The sequence below is a fragment of the Thamnophis sirtalis genome, unplaced genomic scaffold, assembly GCF_051295495.1.
Source record: "Thamnophis sirtalis isolate CommonGarterSnake01/CBP01778 unplaced genomic scaffold, rThaSir2_p1.2 scaffold_5, whole genome shotgun sequence".
NCBI classification, from domain to species: Eukaryota; Metazoa; Chordata; class Lepidosauria; order Squamata; family Natricidae; genus Thamnophis; species Thamnophis sirtalis.
This window is the reverse complement of record NW_028261385.1, coordinates 50,613,153-50,636,510: the sequence shown is the minus strand read 5'-3', so window position 1 is coordinate 50,636,510 and position 23,358 is coordinate 50,613,153. Positions and strand designations below refer to the sequence as shown.

Here is a 23,358-nt window from a genome sequence, read left to right as displayed (position 1 = left end):
GAGCTAGAAAAAAATGCTAATTTCAACTTAGCTATGTCTACTTTGGCTATGTCTAGCAATGCAGCAGTAAACCATGATTTGTGGGCTGTTGATAGTGGAGCATCACAGTGCATTGCTAGAAATAGAAAAAGGTTTGTAAAAATGACCACGAGCAAGGAACATGTATTTTTGGCAAGTGGATGGAAGGTGAAGGTAATGCATGTTGTTCATTTCTAAATGAGCAGTTACCAATGTTATTTGTACCTAACCTGAAATTCAACTTACTATCAATTAGGGCTTTGGTTAATATTGGCTATGTGGTAACCTTTAGGGGAGAAATCTGTATCATTGAAAAGGAGGGTAACAAGGTTACTGCTACTTTAAAAAACGGTTTGTATGTTATACCGGATGGCCAGATGGCTAACACAGCTTATCATAATGTTAAACCCCATGCTGAATGTATACATTTACTACATAGACTCATGGGGCACATTAACTTCAAGATGCTGCAACAAACTGTTAAGTTGGCAGAAGGAGTAAAATTAAAACCATGCAGTAAATATTTAAACTGCAATGTTTGCAATCAGGAGAAAAGCAAAGTTACTCCAGCAAACAGACTGAATGGTTTTAAAACAAAGGAACATCTGGATGTTGTTTTTGCTGATATAATAGGACCTAAGAAACCCAGTTTGGGAGGTGCCTGTTATGTTTTGAGTATCATGGATCATTATTCACGATACGGTTTCTGTTACTTAATGAAAAACAAAACAGAAATGTTTCAGAATTTTTTTAATTGGCTGAGGTTTGCGGAAAGAAAGATGAAAGCCAAGGTTATTACTGTAGTTACTGATAATGTGACGGAGTTTACCAATTATAAATTCCAAACAATGTTCAAAACAGCTGGAATTGAGCACAAACGTTCTGCTCCTTATAGGCCACAACATAACTCGTTTGTAGAACGAAGGGGGCAAACATTACAGGCCATGGCTCGAACTACGATAGATGATTCAGGTTTGCCGGAAACACTGTGGGTTGAAGCTATGATGTGTAGTAACCATGTTTTAAACAATGTGGTGAATAAACAACCGGTGAATTGCCATTCACTAGGTGGCATGGCAGAAAACCAGATCTGAGTTACCTACCTACATTCGGAGCCACAGCATGGGTGCATATTCCATCACAAGTAAGACTGAAAGGGCAGAAAAGAGCTTGACAGTTATTTTTTGTAGGATATGAGGCTAACCATAGATCATTTAGGTTTTGGGAGAAGGGCACAGCTAAGATTTACTGTAGCGCTAGTGCTAAGTTTATAGACACGTGGGGTGGAATAAATTAGAAACAAATGATAATGTAATTATCGACACCCAAGTAGTCCCTAATGATGAGGTAGGAAAATCAGTAATTAAAGAAATTAAGGAAGAAGTACATGACGAACCAGAAGAACAAGAGCAAGTTATACAGGAGAGTCCACTGAGTCCTGAAATACCTAGACGTTCAACTTGTGTACTAGAACACCTGACAGGTATCAGGCGTCTATAGCATGTCAGGCAAATAAGGTTCCTGCTAATTACCAAGAATTAACTCTATATCCAACTGAGAAACAGAAAGCTTGGAAAGATGCAATGGAAAAGGAATTAAAATCATTGCAAAGGTTAGAAGTGTATGAAAATGTAAAGTTACCACCAGGTAAACATGCCATTGGTTGTAAATGGATTTTCAAACTTAAAAATAGTGTAGATGGGACTGTAATCCATAAAGCCAGGTTAGTTGCACAAGGGTTTGCTTAGTCAGCAAATGACTATGATGAGGTCTTTGCGCCTAGTTTAAAGGCTACAACGTTATGTGCAGCATTAATGTGGGCAGCTAAGAATGAATATATAGTTAATCATTTAGATGTAGACAGCATATCTTCATGCACCGTTGCAACATACTATATATTTATAGAAGCCTGCAGGATTTAAAACTGATAGTAAAACTGAATCCCGCGGAGATTCGGACCCTCACCCCTCTCCAGGCCTTCCGAAAAGCCACCAAAACCTGGCTGTGCCGGCAGGCCTGGGGTTGATGAGTTCCCCTCCCCTCTCGACTTGTATGGCTGTATGACTCTTGTGTATTTTAATTACGTGTATTGTGTTTGTATCCCCTTTCCCCTTTTGAGTTGTTCGCCGCCCTGAGTCCCTCCCGGAGAAGGGCGGCATACAAATAAATTAAATAAATTAAATCTTAAATCTTAAATCTTAAATCTTGATTGCTGGAGGTTGAAAAAGAGTCTGTATGACTTGAAGCAATCAGGATATGAATGGAATCAATGTATAGTTAAAGAATTAACTAAGATAGTTTTTAAAGCTGGCATGGCTGATCCATGTTTGTTTAAAAAGTAATGGTGTGATTTCATTGTTGCTATTGTTCACTGATGACATAGCACTAAAACTGAGCAAGGAGCTATGAGTATTATAACACTGTTAAGGACTAAGTTCAGTATAAAACATCTTGGTGAGATTAGGCAATACCTTGGGTTAAAGATAGATAAAACTAGGGGAGGATACAATCTTGCTGTAAAAACTAGGTCAAAACACACTGATATAAGATATCTGAATGTAAGGCAAAGTGTGAATAGTAAATTAGTTTCACTGGAGTATTGTATGTCTGAAGATAACGTCGCAAATCATTTTACTAAGGCCCAAGGTAATATAAAGCATAAACGTTGCTGCGAGGAATACGGATTAAGATTGTAAGATTTATTTATTGTCCTACCCAAAGGGGAGAATGTTAGGAATATAATCTAATGGTTGGGTTGGCAATATATAAATCATGTAACAATGCTGTACCTGTTTCTTTAAATCATACTGTAAAATATGATATGGTTGCTGTTTTCCTCAATTGACCAGAAGAGGGAGCCAGAATGACTGTTAGCTCTCTGTTTGTTAGATGCTGGGCTGATCTGATCTAAGTGTTTTGGAAGCTGGCTGTTAGAAAGTGCTGTGAGCTATTGTAAGTTTTGCAAACTTTGAGTACCAGACTGTTTGTATGATTATGGACTATGTTATTTGGATTATCCCTTAACTGAAAGACATTGATGACTGACTGTCTTATCCATGTATGACTTGGACTGTTTGATGGACTCTGATACCTCTATTTCCACGAAAGTAAAAGCCTATTTAAACTGCAATGTCTCTGTATGCTGGTTTGTGTGTTCTCCAACACAACTCTCACAACGCTTCTCTGAACGCACTCGCTCTCCCAATGGGGAGCTTACCTAACAGAGGGCAAGATGGCAGAGGCAGGATGGCTAAAAGGGTAGAGGAGGGAGTCAGAAAGGCAGGAGGGAGAGCTGAAGTGCACTCAGCAGTTTTGAATGCTGAGTACTCACATTTTGATCACCTGGCCATGGGGTCGCTGCAACAGAGGTATCTCCAAGGATAAACTAGTATCATTCATTCAGCACCATTGTAACTTTGAATAGTTACTGAACAAATGTCAAAACAAGGACTAGCTGTATGATGCAGTTACAATCATCACCAGAAACTAATACCCAGTTACAGAGCAACACGGAATCTTCCAAATAATTTAAATATTAAGTAGTGTTCTATTTAAATATTATTATTAAATATTGAAGAGCATTTACTACTAATAAACAGTGCTAATATTGAATATTGTGGAGCACTCTTTAAAAATGTATATATCTTTTCTGTTTAGACAAAAAACAAAGAGACACTTTAAAAGATGAATCATATAAGCAAGGCTTTCGGCATTCACAGTTCAGGCCATCAACTAGAAGTGTCAGTTGGCTTTACCATCCAGGAAGGATTAGAAGTCATATTCTATGTAGCAACTTTCAAAAATAAAAAAATCTTAAAGGTAACTCACTATGGGTTTCAGTAGGACAATGTATATGTGACAAAAACAAAATATGTATTTACCTTCAATTAAAAGTATGTTAATCTCAAGTAGCAATGCACCCAATTTCCTTGCTGAATTACAAGATTTTCATTAAAATATTAGCTAACAGACTATAGAAATGTATGTCAGATATACATATGGACCAAACTGGTTTTTTCTTAAAGAGAAATATAAAATCAATACAACAATATGTATGTATGTATGTATGTATGTATGTATGCATGCATGCATGCATGCATGCATGCATGTATGTAGAAAGCTGCACTAATTTGTTTGGATGGAGAAAAAGCCTTTGACAACTTGCAATGGTACTAAATAAAATGAATCCTGCAGAAGAGTTGCAAGCCTGGGTTAAAGGTGGCAAATGGCAAAAGTAAGTGGCAAAAAGCAATAATGTCTTGCCAGAGTTCCAAATCAGTAAAGGGACAAGGCAAGAATGAAGTCTTTCCTTTACTATTTATCATTGCAAGAGAAATATTAGCAAAAAATAGTCCAAGGTGATAAACAAGTAATAGGCCGTAACATTTGTGAAGAAGAATATAAGCTTAAAATGTTATGCAAATGATGCAGTATTAATTGTGATAATTAGTTCATTTCAGTTAATGAAAACAATTTACAATTACGGAGAATTATGGAGAACACTTTATGTAAAATCAATGTTAAGAAAACAAAAATAGTTACAGCAATTTTCTGCCAAAAGAATTTGGTTGTTACCCTATTTAGCAAAATATTAGTTTGGAATTGACAGGATACAATCAAGAAATATATAAATATAATGTCAAATTATGGCCCCAAATTAAAAGAGATCTTGTATGATGGAAGAGCTAAAGCAATCTTGATTATAGGACCTTTTACAATTTTCAAAATCAATGTATTACCCAAAATAAACTATTTATTTCAAATGGTACCAATTGGAATATCAGAGCGAATGTTACCTAAATGGCTATAAACTGTCACAAAATTTATATAGAAAGGGAAAAAACCCAGAGTCGAGCAAAAAATTCTGTGAGACTCCAAAGAGAAAAGTGGTCTCAGTCTCCAAAATTGCATCATTAAGCAAGCCTGTCATGAATATTACAATGAATAAAATTCCCAAATACAGAATAGCAATTCTGGAAATATTTGGCTTGCCTAATAGATTTCATAGATATTTATGGTATAGAGATATGAAGGAAGATAAATATGTTAAAGAAAACATTATTAAACAAAATTTGATAAATGCATGGAATTCTACAAAGGGAATAATAGGCCCAACAGTTTCATTTCTGGCTTCTCCTTTAAATATTTTTCATGTTGCAGATAATTACAGCAAGAAAAATGTAATGTATATGTAGATATGGTTAATTCAAATTCTGCAAATTTACTGAAAAGGACTACCTAATAAAGGCTGGAATAAATCATGGGTGATGTATTTACAAACTGCAGGAAGGATAAAATCAGATGGCAAGAAAGAAAGAAGGATATTAAGAAAAAGAATTTGAAATGATCACACAAAACCAACACTATGTATTAGGGTACATATATAAACTTTATATATGATGCAAGACAAAACAAATAAATTATATGATAAAATGGATGAAAAATATCAAAGAAATAGTTGTAACACAAAAATGGGAAGAATTATGGACTAAATCTAAAAAAAATTATACCAATTAATAACTTAAAGGAAAATTGGCACAAAATGTTGTACAAATGATAACTGATTGGTCCTTAGAGAATACACAGTGATGGTAAAACTAATACAGATACACAAGAAGTTTAACCAAATTTAAACAAGAATGGTTTCCATACATGCAAACATTACATAGCATAGCAAGTATATTAACTTACTGTTTGGTTTCTAAGAGGCCTAAATGTCTACATGCATAAAGTGGGAGATTATAAAAAAGAAGAAATTAGAAACCTAAATAATTCTTTTTTAATTTCCTTTTTATTTTTCAACATACTTTTTGGTATTTTAAATCTTTTTAAATTTCCTTCATCTATTTTCCCCTTTTATTAATAAGTTTTAGACAGACAGACAGACACGCACACATACAAAAGAGAATCGGAGGTGGCAGAAAGCAATGGATTAAAAATAAGAAAAAAGTGCAGCAACTAAGGAGGAAATGCACTGCCACAAATGGAAGAGCATTCAGTCAACAAGTAAACTGAGCAGGCCCTAGAAGACAGAAGTGGAGGAAGCAGCGATATCAGGAAATTAAAGAAATGATAGAAGGGACTCCAAGTAGGAAGAGGGGGAGAGTGATGGAAGAGTAATGGAAAGAGTATTACAAAGGGCAGAATATTGAGGACAGGAGGTTGAATGCACTTTAACTTGAAGCAGCAAACATGCCTGGGGAATAGAGGCAATGACTGCATCAGATAGCACTTTACTAGAATTTCAGCACTCCCCACTCTAGGGCTATTTAACATGTTGTCAATCATTCTGCTGTTCTGCACGTGTATTCCATGTCAGCACTTCATGTGCTTCCAAAGTTTAGGATTAGGAAGCATTATTTGTCATTTGCATTGTATGGCTTAGGTTTTGTCTTCTTCACTGCAATTTGGTGATTATATATTATTGATTATAGTTTTCACAACATATAATACAGTATGAATTCAGTCCAACTAAGAGGTCAATAGAGTTGCATTTTCCCCATTCTTCAAGCATAAAGGTTTTCATAAAAGTCAGTGAGATTGGGGCTTAAAATGTCAGTCCAAATTAAGTAATAGTAGTTTCTCTGTGACAGATCAATGCCATTATTATTAGAAGCACTTTATAAAGCCTTAGTAAGACCACACCTGGAATACTGCAACCTGTTTTGGTCACATTATTACAAAAAAGATATTAAGACTTTGGGGGAAAAGTGCAAAGAAGAGCAACTAAAATGATTAAAGGCCTGGAGACTAAAACATATGAAGAACAGTTGCAGGATTTGGGTTTGGCTAGTCTAGAGAAAAGAAGGACTAGGGGGACATGATAGTAGTCTTCCAGTATTTGAGAGGCTGCCACAAAGAGGAGGAGGTCAATTTATTTTCCAAAGCACCAGAGGGCAGGACAAGAAACAATGGATGAAAACTAATCAAAGAAAGAAGCAACCTGGAATTGTGGAGAAACTTCCTAACAGTGAGGACAATTAACCAGTGGAACAACTTGCCTTCAAAGGTTGTGGCTGCTTCATCATGGGATGTTTTAAGAAGAGACTGGACAGTCACTTATCTGAAATGGCATAGGATCTCCTGCTTGAGCAGTGAGCTGGACTAGAAGACCTCCAAAGTACCTTCCAGCTCTATTCTGATTCTGACTCCTGAGATTCCCATTTTTCTGCATTTTCCTTGCACATAGAGGATTAGCAGCAAGAACACCCAACTAGTTTTGCACTATGGTATATATCATGCTAATAGGATGTATCTTTCTGTTCACTCTCACAAAACCAAATAGATTATTTCCTAAATTATTCACTTGACTGATGTTACCTATTTTGGATAATGAAACATCTGCAAGAAAACAACCAAGATCAGAGAGCACCAAGAACCACCCATTTCAACCCTAAGCTACAAATATTCTCCTTTATGAGTAATTATTTTCCCTTCATCTACCACTACTAAGTGCCGTATTTATTATTTGCTAGCCTTTTGGAACTGCTACCAATTTATATAGTAATACTATCTTTAATTCTGAATGGTTAAAATTACATATAGCAAAATACATTTCATACAAAAGTATTCATACAACACTTTTCATATAGATACCAAGTGCAAACGTCTATATGTTAAACAAGAAAAAAATAATATTGAGTTCAATGGAATTTCAGTACCAGATAATATACATAGCACTGTTATTTAGTCTTGTTCCTTTAAATTTATTTAAATAGCGAGTTATATTTTATACCCTTTACTATAATTATTAAAATCATAACTAATTATCTTGAAAGAATGTCTTAATTTGCATATTTTTTGGAAGGTGAGATTCAAGATTAAAGACCAGTTGAAGTCAATTGGATTCCATTTATTCAGTTCATGACTGAAGCCTCATGGATTTCAACTGGGTTGCCCTAACTATAGTTAAGACTTCCTCCCCATTCTTTTAAAATAAGGAATATTGGTTGACAAAATTAAAATTAGACAATCCTCATGAATGCAATTAATGCTGTAACAAAAACAGGAAAATAAAAACATACATGTGTAGAAAAAAATTAGCATTTCTAAATTTAGGGTAGATAACGGATTTTAAAGAATAATCTGGATTACCCACCTCTTCCCACAAAAGCAGCAAATTTCCTCTAAAATGCTACCTACTGCTTATGTTACCAAATATTATTTTCAATTTATCCATTTACTTTAAAACATTGCATTGCTTTACGATTTATAATTCTGCTGATACTGAAAAATTCTTCATTTTTCATCCATACCGAAATATCTAAGGTGACCTAATTATTACATTAAAAAACCATATGACAAGAAAAAAAGAAGAAAACATCTCATTTCCTATTTATTATTAATATTATCTAAGACTGAATAACTCTCAGAATCTTTTTGATGATGAATATAAGTCAGATAGCTTCAGTTGATGAAAGAAAATGAAGAGACCAATATTCATCTTTATTTTCTATTTCAGCAATTGCTTTTTTTCGGGTGGCAGCTGCTTTATTACATTCCTGATTGCAGCAATGCAGGAAACATTCTTGTCTCTAGGTAGCTTTTTCTTTTTAGCAAGAAAGCAAAAGCTGCTGCAGCAAACCGCTGAAGTGCCACTAACACATCATGTCAGTAACAAAGGCATATGATTTTGCACCATTTTCATTACAGAATCTTCCTGGCTTCCCAATGTCAAATCAAATATTTCAAAGCTAGAATAATTTGCTTTCTATAATACTTGCCTCATCTTCCCCTACAGCCTCTATTTTGCGGGGCTGTTAGATTCACATCAAGGCATCTCCTGTGTGGCTTTGTGTCTTTTTCTCTGGCTGCTGCTTCTGTGACAGGAGGGAGGAGGAGGAGGAGGAGGAGAAGGAGAACCAGAGGATTTCAATGGGCTCAGTTCTCGTTCCTCTAAGCAATGAATCCGTTTCATTCTTTGTTGCCCTTTATCCGTTTCCTAAGATACCATTTTCCCGTTTTCTATGTCAAACCTTTAAAACAATCTTTTGTTCTCGATAAAGACATCTTTTTTTTCAACTGCCTTCTAAGTGCACCATTACCACCTTCTTCTAGCTTGTCAAAAACATGGATTATAATGCTAAGAATCTGTCTCTCGTACATTTCTGTAAAAGTCAAAATGAGGAGACGGGTAAAAACCACCAGGCTGCCCTCTCTAATATTTGCCAATACAAATACATAGATCAGCCCATTGCCAGAGATACAAATGCTAGTTTCTATTAGGAGCACAATGCCAATGTACACCTACCCCATTTCCGATGCGGACTGCACCTCCATTCAGTCTATAATATCCAGTAGCCTCCTGAATTCAATGACTGCACTACAGTTAGAGCCAATACAGCCACATTCCAATCACGTGGGTGCCCAGCCCAATTCAGCCAATGGCCTGCTTGTTTCGGAGAATGTAAAGACTATGGTTCATACCCAACGCTTCCTTTTTCCAACTCACCCTGACTCTTGTCAGTTTGCTGCTTGGACAATCTACACAGAGAGGGGAGGGGTAACTTGTCAACTGAGAACAGGAAAGGACACAACCTTTCCAGAGCAAAGAGAAAAACAAAATAAAATGGAGTCAGGGGAAATGTAATAGCTGGACTTGGGAAAAGAAACATCTAAATCAGAATTCTTTTATCCTATTTAGCTGGAGGATTTATCTCTGCATTAAGATGGGATTTTTCAGAGCAATATTTCTATATTAATGGCAATTGATAATGAACTCAAATTGTTACTATGGAAAAGAATTAGTTCCTTTGATTATAGTGAGAGCCACGTCAGGTCTGTTTTCTATTACTAATCCTGACAGTAATTTAATCCATTTAAATTTAAATTACAGGATCCTGATTTAGGATAGCTTGCTAACAAAAATTGCTTTCATTTCCTATTTATAAAATCAAGTTTCTGTAATAATGGTAAATTAATTTAAAATAGCTTAAAACGTTAAACACAAAAACAGTTTTTAAAGCAACATTGTCTATATTTTACAAAATTATTTTTAGTTTGCTATAATTTATAAGAAAGTCTTCCTTAAGTAGACTATGGAGACATCCATCTAATTTTTTTGGCAACAATGTGGAAATTGTTTATCACTGCTCTTTGTGGTATGTTTTTATTATAATGGTTGGTTGTACAATCAGCCAGATGTTTAGATTTCCTAATGACTCAGGGTACATAGATTAATAATATTAAAGGTATCACTGTAGGATGTAAGCTGTTATAAGTAAAGCTACCTTTTGCAATTGACTGGTGGTGATTTTGTTAATGCCGATGTGTTCAAGTGGTGCTCCAGCTGTTTAGAGTATCACCCAAGGCACCTATTACTATTGGTACTATCCTTTTTTGCCACATTCTACTTCTATTTGCAGGTCTTTTCATACTTTTCTACAGTTATTTCTCTTCTCTTCTGCTGTCTCGAGATATTGCCACACCCATTATCCAGAGTTTCTTTTCCTTTCTTATCAACAGTTTTTATGTCAAGAGTGTTGTGTAGCAGATGCTTATCTGTTTGGATGTTAAAGTCCAGACCGTTTCTTATTTTTCATTTTCTATTACTCTATTTGTGACTCCACCATTTCATGCTTGCAGATATTCCAATAAACCATTGTTGATATTTTCTTATGCTATTGTTTATAATCAATCTGTGCAATCTTATTGCAGCAGCGAACTACATGGCCCATTGTTTCTTCAGCTTCTTTGCTATCTGTTGTTGTCTTCTCAATTGTGGCTTTATATGCATTTATTCTTAAGGCTTGTTTTTGTGACACCATAATCAGCCCCTTTCTTCAATTTCCCTGCTCTTAGCCATTGCCAGATCTTGTCCTTATCGACTTTGCCTGCTATTGTTTTTAGGTAATGGGCAATTTAATTTTTCTGGTATTCAGTAAGCTCTCATTGTATACTAGTTTCAAATGAATCTTTTTCACTGACCTCCAAATATTCTTCCTCCATGCCCACCTATGTATCTTGGTAAATTGAGTCTTGTCAAAATCATTGCATGGACGAAGGACATAAATTATTATTATTGTTGTTGTTTTCTTATCCAGTGCTTCTAAGTCTGCTTGAGTCCAGTTCGGTATTTCATCTATATCTAATGACTGGGATTACCTGGGTGCTAAGCACTTTGATGGCATTTGTGCCAATGAGTTTGGATTTTAAGATCTCCACTCTCATGATGTATTTATTACTAACCTTCTTCTTGACTTTAGTGTGCTTGATATTGTTAGCTTGAAGGATGCTCAGATATTCCTAATGGTCATCTTCATCCAGATTCTTGATGTTATTTTAATATGTCATCTTGATTCTTTCAGTTTTCACTGTTTTTCTCCTGCTGATGTTAAAAGTGGTATATTTGTCCAGGCCAAACTCCACTGTAATATTTTGTCTGAATATAGGGGCAGTATTGAGCAACAATTCTATTTCAGATGGTTTTTTTCCATACAGATTCTCCATCTAAAGAAGATAGCCTTGCAGATGATTTTGATGTTTGATAGCCATGGACTAACTTGTTCAGTACTGTTGATAGAGAAATAAATGCAATGACAAACAGTAGTAATCATAGTGAATCTATTTGAAAGATTCTACTCTCAATGTTAACCTCTATTGTTTTTTCACCATTGACTAACAACCGTATCTTGCATTGTACCATTGATCTTTGTAAAAAACTTCTTATATTTCTACTGATTCTTATTATTTTCACGCATTTAATTATTCAGTCATGTGAAAAAAGAGCCAAAGGGACGCAGGGGAGCCTTCTTGTAATCACAATTGAAGCTACATTAAAATGGATATTTTTCTTACAGTTTTCCAAAATCATTAGGAACTGATCTTTTGTCTCACTACTGTTTGCATAATTTCTTTACTGGTCAGTTGGAAAAGGTTTATTTGCAATTAGATGCATCAGCTATTAAACCAGTTAATAATCTGAAAGTTACAGATAACCATGTAATTGGCCTACAGTTGCCTAGTGGTGCATCTTTTGTTGGATCTTTCATTATCAGGAAGGTTTTGCCAGATATTAACCAATCTTCAATTTCACCACTTTGCAATATTTGTTAAACTGCTTGGCAATGAGTGGGTGAAGATCAGTTACTGTACATAAATGCAATTCATCTTCAACTGGTGCTGAACAGTCCTTGATTTTCCTTGCCCTTTTCTTCACCATTTCTGCTGTTATTACAAGTTCTGTCATTTCAGCTTCACCCCTCCCTCCCTCTTCACCTCCTTTATCCAATCTGCATTCATGTTGTATTACTTTGGGTTGTTCCAAAACTGTGCCCAGATCTGCATATGCATTCTTTGTAAGGTGTTAGCTGGTTCATTATAGTCTCTCCATTGATGGATTGGTAGAAATATTTTTGTTTTAACTGAAATTGGAAATACTGCCTGTAGCGTGCAATTCGAGCTTCATTCCTGTTGATTTTCTTGGCTATGGCTATTATCTGTTACTTTATTATTTCCAGCTCTTCCTTGCTCTTGTCTCTAGAAGGTATTTCTTGATCAGGTGTTACTTGGTCTTGTTCTTCAGCTTTTCTTCTTTCACTTCTGTTTTAGCTTGCTTGCAATCTGATGTTGCTTCATGATCTTACTTTCCAACCTGATCATCCATTTTGATATTGACCTTTTTTCTTCCTTGCACATTTTGCATCCAAGATATTCAGTTATAATGGCAGTTAAGCTGCCCATCAGTTAATCTGTTTCTTGCAACTTGGTGATGCTTATATAGTATTGGCATTTTTTAATACTTAAGCTGTGTTTGTAACAAATTTCAATGCAGGCAACATTATTCTGTTATTTTTTTCTGCTGTTCTAGATGCTCAGTTATTCTTCATTTCTTTCTTTTCCAGTTAGATGACTTTGTTCTTTCTGAGGACAAGGTGGAGGAAAGGATGCCTGGTTTCAAAATGAAAATATAGTTCAATAGTGATGCTGGCTTTACTATCAACTCCCCCCTGGCTTGTCTCTACTGTCTAAACTACTTTTGGCAAACATTTGATTTCTTTGCCCTAGGTAGACATTTGCAGCTCTCTCAATTCTACTCCTCTGAATACTTTATTTCATATTATAAATCAGGGTTGACCTACTAAGCTCTGTTTTATTATTTCTGTTACTGGATGTTTTTCTTTCCAGAACTGGTGCATTCTTTTCAGATATCCTCTTCTCTTTGTTGTGATTTGCAATAACAAATCATTATTTGTTTGTTTTTGGTCTTTGAATATTTGCCATGGGCAAGCAACTTTTCTTCCAGTAATTCTGCAACTGCTGCTCTGGTTGCTCAGCCAACAGTCCCAAGTCTTGTTAGCCCAGTTGTCACCAAAAGTCCAGGAACTCATGCACCTAGCATGGTCCTTATTGACCTGGGCAAAAACTGGTCCAATATAGGTTCCTGTAAATTACATTTTACCATATTGTTTATGGCACAGGCACTTCTTTGACTCTTCTGATGAGACCGTTTAGTATGCTTGAACCTCTGGCATATTTATCATCTTCCTAAGAGGACACAAGCTCCACTACCATATCAAGGTAGTCCCTCACATTGGAGGATTATTATATGTGGGTAGTCTACAGCTAGATTCATTGTCCGAGACTGAAACCTAATCATTCAAATCCTAATCAAGAACCTAAAAATTATAAAGGTAGCATTTAAGTATATAGACAGTTCCAAATAAGGTGGGTTTTTTGCTTAGTAGGGTGTCTAGATCTGAAAAATTAAGTATTTCCAGAAATCAAGGAAGTCTTTTAGATATAACTCTGAGGGCTCAAAGCACGATTGGTATAACAACAGATTTCTTTTTTCATAAGTGTTTAACATTGGTCTGCAAGTTCAAGTATTTTTGTATTATTACTTTCATGGCTTAGTCCTCGAGTGTCAAACTCGCCACATCACATTGCTGTCAGGTGACATTTTGCAACATTTTCCCCATTCACAGAACTGGGGCATGTGGCCTGTGCATGACGCATCTGGCCATCAGTTTGACACCCCTGTTCTAGTCTGTAGCTCTGGTATATTCCCAATGACCTCTCAAAACACATTATTTATACTACCTCTCCATCAAAACAACATTTTATTGAACAGGTATTACTTATATAAACTGGATTCCATAAACCTCAACAATTTGTTGGTGAACACTCTGGTTTTTGTTTTTTGACATATAATGTGTGGTTAATTGTAAAGATAATACTTCTCTTAAAATGAGCTAGTGACTGCATAAACATGTCTAAGTTTTTGCAAAAATACATACATGGATTGCTGTTATATCCTTCTGAGCTAGGTTTTTTTTCCCCCCAAAATTTCCAGTTTTGCCTGTATCACTGGGCTTTGGGTTTTTTTTGTGTTAGCCAGGGATACTGATGTGGCTGGCTGCCTCTGTGAAAGGATATTTTTTGGGGTGATGTTATCACGTGGGCGCCCGTGGGACGCCTGAATGCCAGTAGGCAATCAGGGAGGCACCTTTCCTGTCCCTACATTGTTTATTCGCGCACAGGAATCAAGCCACTGAGCTGATGTCCTCAGTGGAGCGCAGGTTCAGCATCATATCACATGAGCCACCATGACCCCATATCACTGATAATCTCAAATCATCAATCTAAGAACTAGTGAAGTTCAACCTGATATAGCTTTTCAAGATCATTCTGAATCAATTGGTGGGGGGAGGCAAACTAACTACATGCAGGGTATAATTCTTGCAGTTATCAAAAAGCTCCATGCAGCACAATAAAACTGATTAACAAGTAATCACACAGAGATCATCTTTCCAAATGGAAATCCATGATTCACTCTGAATAAACCATAATTAGATAGATTCACAGAATTGTTGGCTTCACACAACCCTATTAAATCAAAGACATATATTTGGGTTTTGAACATGAAAACTGTGTTGTACTGCGGTTATCTCCAGTTCCAGTTCTAAAGTTCCCAATGGCCCAAGAGTGTATTACCAAAATTCCAAAGGAGAAAGACTGGGGAACAAAACCTCAAGTACCAGTAAAAAAATATATTATCTGAAATCCCAACTTATTTGGAAAATTATTTTATCAAATACACTACAAAATAAAAAGCATATTCCTAATTAGCTTCAAGAATTTTATAAATGAAATAAAACTGTGTATACATAATAGGAAAGTTTATGTTTGACACATCCATGAACCAGCAAAATGGGGTTACAGGATTGCAAAGTACTAGCTCAAGGCAGTTTACAATTTTGACCTAGGCCAGTGATGGCTGACATTTTTGCCATCACGGGCCAAAAGTGGGGAACGCACAGGGGGGGTCCTGCTCGGATGTGTCCACACCCATAATTCTATGCGTGACACCCCCCACATGCATATATGCGACTCCCCCCCCCACTTTTGGCACATGATAGACCTGGTTTTTGCCCTCCCCAGGCTCCAGAGGCTTTCTAGGAGCCTGGGGAAAGCAAATATGGCCTCCCCAGCACCCCAGAGGGGGAAAAACGGCCTGATGGGCAACCCCTCCTCAGGCCAGGCGGAGCACCACTCACCGACCTAGCGGTATCCCAAAGGTGCCAAGCCAGGGGGGGGGCAAAGGTGCTGAATCTGAATCCAACTGTTTATATTTAATTGCACTAATCAAACATCTAGGTATGATATTTATTTTAATAATAAATAAATAAATAAGTAAGTAAATAAATAAATCTAGGTATGATAATCCACCTGATAGGAATGAAAAACAGGGAATTTTTCAAATGGCAAGAATTGTCATCAAATGGTTACTATTTCAAGAATTCTATTTTAAAAGTGTAATAATATATTTTAAAACAAGATGTGATATCACTGAGTTTTCCACAGAAAAGAAAAGGAAACAAAATATATGAAAAAGTTTTCTTGCATTTGTCAGTTATTTACAAAAATAATTTTATATTATCTAATATGGCTTGAAAACAAATTAGATAAAATATATTGATTTGTATTTGTGGTAATAATTCAGATTTGTGCTTATTTGCAATCACAGTCAAATTACAAGAGAACCCTGTCTTGCCTATATAACTAATTATGCTCCATTCTAAATTCTGAAATATTTTGAATTCTAACTTCATACAAGAAATTAATTTATGAATAGAAAACATGAAAAAGCTTCTTATCAGAAAAATTTAATTAAAGGCAGAAACAGTGATGTTTTCAAACTTGCCAAAAGAACATAATTAGCCATTTCATTTTATAACACAAATGGAATGCAAATATTATTGCCAGGTCCAGTGGGTTCAGTCTGCAATAATGTGAAAACAACCACTAGCATAAAATATACATATATTACATCTACATCAAGTATGTGGCAACTGCAGTGATAGAAGCTGGGAATGTAAACAAGATAAAATTAATTTTATGCACAAATAGTAGAAATAACTGGGACCAGCTGTAGCGCTACACTAATAATTACATACTTTTTTATATGACAGTCTTACTTTAAAATGAAGATAAAGTGATTCAATACATAAATAATTGAGAAAATACCAGTTATTATCATTGGGGGGAAAAACTTAACTGAGTAGACTTAACTCAGTCTTCAACCTAATATTTTCTGCCATTTAGTTAACTATTTCAGGGCCAGTTTTGATATATAGGTAGATGTATTTATAAAACATAAAATTAAAATTTATATTTAAAGCAATATTATACATTAATGCTATAAAATACACCCAATTTTAATCTTTATACAATTACTAATTTAATGTAATACAACCAAAGACTTTTCTGAAGCAAGTATTTCAATAGCTGAAGTTAAGACATTTTGTTCCTCAGTAGAAATAATAGCATAAAGACCTACTTTTTCATGCTAACAGAGAGATACACAAACTCACTGCTTAAAGAGGACAAGAACTTTTTCCCCCATTCAATTTACTCTTTTAAATGCATTTACACTTGAAACATTTTTGGAAAAAACTTCATGAACCAACTCCAGTTCTCAAGGTCTAACAATGACATCTAATTAGTGAGCTGCCACTTGAGCTGGCAACAAAAAGTTAGTGAAATACAGAGTTCCACATTAATTCAATATCACACAGGCTATAACATAAGTAATAAAAAGTCAATTCTTACATATGAAATAAAACCAAAAAAATACTGTTAGTATAAAGAATTTCTTTTATAATTTTAAAATCTTAATTTGCTAACCTTACTCATTGAAGAAAATTCCCATACTTGTGCCTTGGTTGTTATTGTGCAAAAAGCTTTCACAAAGTTCAAAGGCAGCATAAGAAAATTCCTAATTTTCATACTCCCCCTACTCCAAAAGTATTATGAATTGAAGAAAAATCCAAGTGCTCTCAAAATTCTTCCACAAATTGACTGATATACTGGCTCAATATGGCAAAGTATCTTTCACCATAGCTGAGTATCTATCCAAAATGCTACATCAGAACATCAATGGTCATAATGATTATCTCACATTACATGTTATGCAGTTGAAGTAATACTGGAAGTAATTCACATATCACTTTCAGTCACCATAAAGCCAGTCACAGTTGTACAATTCTATACATTCCTTCTACTATAGTTTTAGCTTGTTGTAAAAGGATTACGACTACCAACAAAAAGTGAAAATCTGAAATACAAAATTGCCAAATATACAGGCAGCAAGTCTTAAGAAGACTCCATATTGTCTCTGTTAATGTAAACCCTGTTTTATTAACCATTTAGAAATACATTTAAAATAATGAACAAGGATGATTTGGAATGTTTTTGTACTGTTTCAAGTTCTTCAGCAATGATGGTTAATATAAAGTAAGGAAAGCATTTATAATATAGGCTGGTACTGATTGAAGAATTGATATAAATGGAAGGTTCTCTGAGAATATGTACTGAAACCATGCTTTTTAATATGTTTCTAAGTGATCTAATCGGGGTGAGAAATGAAGTGATTGCAGATTCAGACAGCATCATTAAAATAAATTAGGTCTAAAAGGAACATTCAAAATGGAGGACTGGCTTCAAAAGGAACAAAAATTAAATGTACACAAATAATACACAGTGGGTCAGCACCTTCAAAAAAAAACCAAATAACACATATACAAGTAGTCCTTGGTGTATAACAGCTTTTGATTGTAAGTTATTGTGCCATAGGTTGAATCACCTATTGACTTGACACAATTTTTGGACCATTTTTATGGTGGTTGTTAAGCAAAGCAAATGGTTGTAAATCCAAATTGTGTGATCATTAAGCAAATCGATTCAATAGGCATTTTGGGAAAGTGCACCTTGTGCTCTTTTCATCTAGGGCTCTCTCCTGCTCCACTGTACTTTTCCTACCGTCCAGGCCATTCAAAGGCAGACATGTTGTTTCTCGGGGGTGGGGTTAGGGTTATGGTCTAATGTAGATTGGATATAAGCAATTTATTTTCAGTTATCCCAGTTACATTTTCAGAAAACTCCTTATATACAGTCAATAAACTGCTGTTGATGGGAAAGCCCCTTTTCACAGCTGGAAAGATCTAGATAGAAATTGATCTATGATGTTAGACATGCAAAGCTGCCACAAACTTGGAGACAAAAAATGGAAAAGATCATGTGGAAATAATTTTTCTCTGTCTCATGTTATTCAAAAGTGTATGGCATAGCACTACAGCAAAGAAACACCATTAAATGTTTATCATTCACCCTACATCTATCAATAGATCAATCTTCCAGAAACAAAATACTCACTGTATCAGATAAATCTTGTCATAGTCAAACTGATTTTTAACTTTGGTTCAGTACTGAGAAACTATGTTAGTTGTGCATCCAAGCAACATAGTGATTAATTAGAAGTAACGTAGGGTTATAAGTTTCCAACAACTTTCATATTAATGGTAACTCTATACGTAACAGCAACATATTATTCGCACATTCAATAGTGCTTACTATTAATCGCATCAAAGCAAGTTAATGTAAGAATAAAAGTAGTCCAACAACAGATGTCACCATTGAATAACCTTCACCAAATATATCACAATATTACACTTACCTGAAGAACGAAAGTTAGATTCCCTCTGCCTCCATACAATATGATATCTAAGTAGACAAAATATGTAATGGAAGGATTAGCACAAACAAGCCCTGATTCAATAAAATCATGAAAACTTGAAAAATCTGAATAATTCTAACACTGACACTCAGTGAACCAATATATTGATTTAATAAAATGCAACTTATCTCATTCCCTTCCCATCAGCTGAATAAGCTCAGTTCCTTTACAATACTAATAATTCTATAAAGATTAAAATTCAAGGTTAAAGATATTAGAAACTTATTTGTTCATTAATCACAACTCCTGACATTGCATTAAAATGAATTACTTTCTTTGCCATTAGATTATTTCAAAATGCATTTTTATTGGCCATGTGAGTTTTATAAAACTTCTTTATAAAAGAGATCTATGATACTACTGTATACCGGCCAAATACAGTTCATTCTATTTGGTAATAATTCTCTAAGTTTCAAACATAAGATATTCCTCATGTTTGATTGAAGATGCTAAAAACAGAACCTAGGACCTAAAGAGTATGCATGTGCTACTATTGAATTATAGAAATCTCACAATCATTTCAACTAAGTGCATTGTACCCATCAGGACTAGAAAGTACTAAGAATATAATAGTTTGGTGTACATCCTCTTGGAATTTAGTAATCTTCATATTAGGCAAACACTGTAGGTGTCAAAGAAGTTATTTTATCTAGGATGTACAATGTTTGAAATAGCTCTGACCCAGATAAAAATTGCTACTTTATTAAACTTATATATGAACTGTAAGAGGAAAGGGAATCACCACTCTCAAGTTGAGAATAGCAATAGCACTTAGACTTATATACTGCTTCACAGTGCTTTATAGTCCTCTCTAAGTTTAAGAGCATCAGCATATTGCTCCCAACAATCTGGGTCCTCATAATAGTAAGGATAAAGTTTTAAGAGTCAAGTGAATGTTACTGAGATTAAAAATCCTCACTTCCGTAAATAATAGAGGTATTACTGACTATAGCAAATCAAGACAAACTGTGCCCACATTAAGCCTATTCTACAGCTCAAAATGTACCCAACAAGATTTTTTGACAAGATTCTTAAACAAGTGTTTCTTTGTATACACCTGTAATTCACCTGTTAGTTACCCTTCACAGTACGCAACTCACCCCATACTATCTAACTTACTACGGGGCCCTTCTTCCTAAAAATCCCTACCCAGGTTCTCCCGTATAAGAAAACCTTAAGATTCCTGGAAGGGAACAAAAGCCTATTATCCGATCCAGCATCCTGTTTCCCTTCGAGGGCTAAGTTAAACGCTTAGGGGGAAGTCGCCCAAACAGGAAACGAGCTTCTTACGAGACGACACCGGACCCCAACCCTCCGTATCATTATTATTTTTAGCCCACAGGTACATCGTATTTATTTACCAAGAACGTCAAGCCCCGTCTCCGAATCGCGCAGAATTGCCATGCTTAGATTTTTCAGAACCCAGCCAGACAATGGGGCGATAATGTCTGCGATCCCCGTAAAAGTGGGAGGATCTGAAAAGGCGCAACGCCCCTTAAAAGGCAGGATCGCTTTGGTTGGCAAGTCTATACCTCAAGACTGCCAAAGCCAAGGCTAAGAGACGACAAAAAGGTGGAGAAAAAAAAGGAAAGGAAGGCAGCCGTGTTCTTCGCAGCCGCCGTGACCGGGGAGAAGGCACATGTCCGCCCAGAGACGGAGGCCGCCGACGGCACACACTCACCTGCCCACCTCGTCGCACTCCACACCCAAAGGCGCCGCAGCCTCCGCAGCTCCCCGAACTCTGCCGCCGCCTCCGTCGCGGCCGGTGCTCGGGGGACTCGGCCCCACCAAGGAACCAGAAGATGACCGCCCACACATCCGGGGCGCCGGGCAGGCCCTACGGGACACTGCTTACAAGCGGCGGGGACAGCGGGCAGAAGGGGCAATAGTATCCCTTGTCCCGCCACCTTGACCCCGCATTTCCGAAGAGCACAGTGAGCGAGAAATCCACCCCGCTCGGCACGATTCTTGCTCCAATCGCTATCAGACTTTCGCCGACCTTTTTTGCCTTCCCCGTAGTCCTACCTGCGGCCGTCACCGCCCCCTTTCTTCCCCCACTGCAACTCCCTCAGCAGCTCTCCGCCGCCATCTTGCTTAGGGAGCCTAGTTCGGACGCATGCGCGATACTTTGAAATCCCAGCTCCGAAAAGGCTTTGGCTTGCTTCTGGGTAGGGTTAACCGGGATGAGCAAGAAAGAGCCGAGTGCGCCTGCGCTGACTCACACCTGCTGTGTGACAGAAAAGAGACCCGCGGCTAGTAAGGGCGCGGGCGGGGGCGGAGCTTCGTTTTATTCGTGGCTTGTCTTGAAGCTGCAGAAAAGGAGGTGTGGAGCGGTGTTTGAGGTCAGCACGCCGGCTGCCCTTTTAGGTTTACGAGCTTGAAAGTTTGAGAAAGTATATGAGAAGAACAGGGTTGAAATGAGTTTGGGTTCTTATAAAGATAAAGCAGTTGGTCTGTGATGCAGATAACTAATTCTACAGAATGTCCCAAAGGTGCTTTTCAAGAGGCAACTGGACTTTCTGTTTTTCTCTGAAGACGTTTCGCTTTTCATCTAAGAAGCTTCTTCAGTTCTTTCTACAAAAAAGAATCTTGAAGGGTCAGTGAACATCTGGAACATTCCAGATATGTTGGGTTCTAATTCCCATTATTCAAATAAAGAATCTAAACTTCCTATTATCTTATCCAACTGTTTAGTATTTTGCCTTTATTTAAAAACGTATGTGTTGTTTTCTTACAGGTATGTCATGGTAAATAAAATAGAAGGATGTGCATATATCATGATCTGATTCATATATTGTACTGAGTTATTGTTTGCTGAATAAGTCAAAATAACTGGATTGTGTTTTGTACAGAATCAGAAATCAAACTGCAATGCTAGGCTTATATTTTCTAGGCAAAAATGAACAAATTATATTAGGGTGTAATACAGTATAATGTACAAACCTGGCAGTTGGATATCTGAGTCTGAGCAAAAAACAACAACAACTAAATATGTCACCTTCCTCTTTTTATTTATCTTTGTGCCATCAAGCTACCCTAGCTTGATGGCACATAATCATTATTCTGTTCAGGAAGTAAACCTATTTTTGTGTGAAATATCTAGAAATCTGGACAGTAAAATGTGTTGAAAATTCAGTAATTAGGAAAGACAACATTGAAGCAATTTTGAAGTTGCTAAAATCATTGCATAGTTAAAACAGACAACTTGTATTTAATTGTATGTCTTCAATATATATATGAATAAGAACCCCAGTTCCGTGAAGGGAAAAAAACATCACTAAACATCATGTGATGGCAACGTGATGCCGTGAGTTTGACACCCGTGATGTATGTCCTCGCCACATAAGCTATGTTGTAATGAGGTTGATGGGTAAGTGAAGGTTGTAGATGGCTGCAGACAGACCAAGGTGCACACCTCTCAAATCCCAACCCAACTATGTGTTGTAAGGAGATGCACATCTTGCATTCTAATTGGTTGATCTGACTTCCTGTTCTGTGCTTTGCTATTTGAGTGCCTTTTAGCCAAAGTATTACATTTGCAGAAACATAAATTGAACAGCTATGCAACCATCCCCGAATGCTAAATACATTTGTTCTCTGATGTGCACTAGCAGAGAACTCTGTTCAACCCTTAAAGAGTTAGAATGGAATTCTTGCAGGATATATTGTACAGATATAACAAAATAACAGAGTTGGAAGGATCCTTGGAGGTCTTCTAATGCAACCCTCTGTTCAGGCAAAAAACCCTATGCTATTTTAGACAAATTGTTGTCCAATCCTTTTTAAAATATCCAATGTTGGAGAATTCACAACTTCTAAAGAGCCAAGGTGGCTCAGTGGTTAAATGCAGCACTGCAGGCTACTGCTAGATCAGCAGGTCAGCGGTTCAAATCTCACTGGCTCAGGGTTGACTCAGCCTTCCATCCTTCCGAGGTGGGTAAAATGAGGACCCAGATTGTTGGGGGCAATATGCTGACTCTCTGTAAACCGCTTAGAGAGGCCTGAAAGGCCTATGAAGCGGTATATAAGTCTACTGCTATTGCTATTGCTATAGAGGCAATTGTTCTACTCATTAATTGTTCTAACTGTCAGGAAATTTCTCTTAGTCCTAGGTTTCTTCTCTCCTAGAATATATATATTCTGGTCCTTCAGTAAAGCTGCAATCCCCTTTAAATTAACTTGGCAATATAGTATTTATGCTTTACCTAAATGTATGCCTAAGTGAACATGTATAGAATTGTTTGTCAATATTATTGTATCTTCTAACAGCATGTCATTGTCCGTAATAAAAAAATGACGCCCTGATCACTTTCACAATATAAAAT

General features: G+C 36.4%; 1 protein-coding gene across 5 annotated transcripts in view; it reads right to left on the bottom strand.

Annotated features, from left to right (window-relative positions):
• APC (APC regulator of Wnt signaling pathway) overlaps window positions 1–21,122 on the bottom strand; it is an 85,322-nt gene extending 64,200 nt beyond the window's left edge. For 3 of the 5 annotated variants that reach the window (XM_087715806.1, XM_087715810.1, XM_087715809.1), the window contains exons 1-2: window positions 20,715–21,122; window positions 18,974–19,020 (exon numbers count right to left, since the gene is read on the bottom strand). The gene's annotated coding sequence lies outside the window, so the exon portion shown is untranslated. Of the gene's footprint in view, window positions 1–18,973; window positions 19,021–20,394; window positions 20,468–20,714 lie in introns of those variants that run through there. The other 2 variants (XM_087715808.1, XM_087715807.1) reach the window with 2 other exon arrangements.
• Window positions 21,123–23,358: the final 2,236 nt, after the last annotated feature.